Raw genomic sequence first — 2,500 nt, 5'->3', positions numbered from 1 at the left:
TTTGGCTCTAAATTGGTGTTTAAATAATGACGTTCATGGAGCCTTTTCAATTTCTCCCATCAAAAGTTCTTCAATGTCAGGTTTGTTTTATTTATTTCTTGCCTAGCACCAGCATGGTAAATAAAGGCATATTCAGTCGACTAGTAGTCTCTGTTGGTGTGCTGCGATACCGTTATCAAACAGAGCCTTGATTAATGTCCAGAGCCTCCCCTAGATGTCTCTCCGGTGAATAGGCCCTTTGTTTGGTTCATATAACCGCCCAACAGGAAGGCTTGTGTTTGACTGACAACAACAGGGAAGTAGTTATTCTTGGATCTTCTTGTTATGGTTCTGATGTAAAATTGGGGGGGAAAAAATTGAATAATTTACGTAAAGACCTTTTTTTTTGGCATGAATAGATAGGAACTGGACAGTCTAGACTTTGAATAATAATCAGAATGTCATCATCTTCTGTAATCTTCATTCAGGTCGTTATCGTACTAAAATTGTTTTTTTTATATTTCAATTCAAGAGGGATTCGTGGATTTGTGTCTCAAAACAGATCCTTGATGCATCTGTTTTGAATCGCTTCTGTAAAACATAGTAGGCCAACACGAATGTAGACATGTTCCCACTCTGGTCAGTATGCAGGACGTGTTTGATGGATTATAAGTCTTATGTGTTGAGTAATGTATATGCACATCTGGACACTTGTATCACCAGAATGACGTTTTAACTGGGCCACATTGAAAAGGACTTTAGTGCTCTTCTTTCGACACCCAGTGACTCAAATGGTTAAGCTTTGGCCTTATATGGAGTCATGTGTCATACTTTGGGATGCAAATGGTTCCTGTATGCAAAATTCATACAATGCTTGTGTTGTGGGAGCGTTGAGCTGCTGAACATATTGACAAATACATTAAACTAGTGGTTAAATATTTGTTTCTTGTTCGTGGGAAATCTACATCCTGAACAGCAGCTGGAACACGAGGCACAGTGGGGGGGGGGGGGGGGGATTAAGAGCACAGAGTGAGGGAGGGACCAGAGATTGATTGGAATGTAAAGGAAGATTAGTGGCGTAAGATTAAAAGAGTGCAGGGATAAGATATTCAGTTAAACGTGCGCACACTGAAGGGAAAGTTTGCGGAATAACTTGCTCTTCAGTTCTTGTTCGTGTTCTCGGAATGAACTGGGGCCAAAAGGTGAACAGCCTGGTCAACAAACATTCAAGTATTCAAATATTGTAGGGGCCTCAATAGATGCACCACTAGATACGTGTTAGAGGTTTGGTACATGTCGGATACGTGAGGGGTTTCCAAATGACTGAAACATATTGAGGAGTCAGTTTGCGTCTCAGATGGACGTCTCAGAGCAGATATCTGAGAGAACAAGAAGCTGCTGGGGAACAATCTCCACTCTGAGCGGGTTATCGAAGTGGGTTGTTCTGCTTTTGTGGTCGAGCTGTTACCAACCGTCTATCTTTATATGATTTAGAAAATTGAAATTACAATTTGCAGACAGACAGACAGACAGACAGACACAGTACACGCACACGCGCACACACGCGCACAAACACACAAAGGAATTACCCTCCGTTTGGGGATAGGGACAGACTGAGTGAGATCACCAAATCTGTGACAGCCCACCCAGATATCTATTTGTGTTTTTATCGGGACAAACACAGAGCGAGAGGTTACATTTAAACCCTCAGCCGTCGCAATCACACAACTCATTCCTGGATCAGATTGGATTTGTTCGAATCGTGTTGACAATGTCTTCCTGCCCCTCTCTCTCTCTCTCTCTCTCTCTCTCTCTCTCTCTCTCTTTCTCTCTCTCTCTCTCTCTCTCTCTCTCTCTCTCTCTCTCTCTCTCTCTCTCTCTCTCTCTCTCTCTCTCTCTCTCTCTCTCTCTCTCTCTCTCGCCTGAATCCCCAGAGTCCACCTAGACTATGCATAGCCCCCTCCCCACCCCCACCCTCTTACACACTTATTGTATGTTGTACGTCCTTGCACTGAAGAATAGTAATTAGCATTTTGTAGCGTCTTATCCTAGCTATCGTTGATGCATCGTTGATGCATACAGGGTCAACCTAGTGATGGTATGCGCTTGGAACTTGGTTCTATGAACACCCTTACTGTACCGATAGCGAAATATTGTTGTTTCTCCTTCTTCTGACGAATGAGATTATTGTAAATCGCTTTGGATAAAAGTATCCGCCAAATGCCCTAAATGTAAATGTAAATTTCATTGGTCACGGACAACGATATAGTTTGGACACATCAAGCCTTCAATGACTAAATGAGTAACTGGGAAAACCGAAGTCACGGATCACAGATGACAAAACACGTGCGTTGACAGATTAAGGTAAAGCACATTCCTGGTGGAGTGGCGCAGCTCTCTGCTTTACCATGACATGTGTTACGTACGGGCCATAGGAGATGAGGCTGTGAGTTGGTTCTGTTAATGCATCCTTCAGTAAAGAGGCTTAATTGAGACTTACGTGGTTCCATTGCGTATTAAT

General features: G+C 42.8%; 1 protein-coding gene across 1 annotated transcript in view; it reads left to right on the top strand.

Moving 5' to 3' along the window:
• The window catches only part of LOC130380131 (calcium-binding protein 5-like), an 18,412-nt gene that overhangs the window by 2,399 nt on the left and 13,513 nt on the right, over positions 1–2,500 (top strand). The window lies entirely within an intron of this gene.

Source organism: Gadus chalcogrammus, chromosome 3 (genome assembly GCF_026213295.1).
Source record: "Gadus chalcogrammus isolate NIFS_2021 chromosome 3, NIFS_Gcha_1.0, whole genome shotgun sequence".
Taxonomy (NCBI): Eukaryota; Metazoa; Chordata; class Actinopteri; order Gadiformes; family Gadidae; genus Gadus; species Gadus chalcogrammus.
Note: the sequence above shows the minus strand (reverse complement) of the source record. Positions and strands in the feature narration are given on the sequence as shown.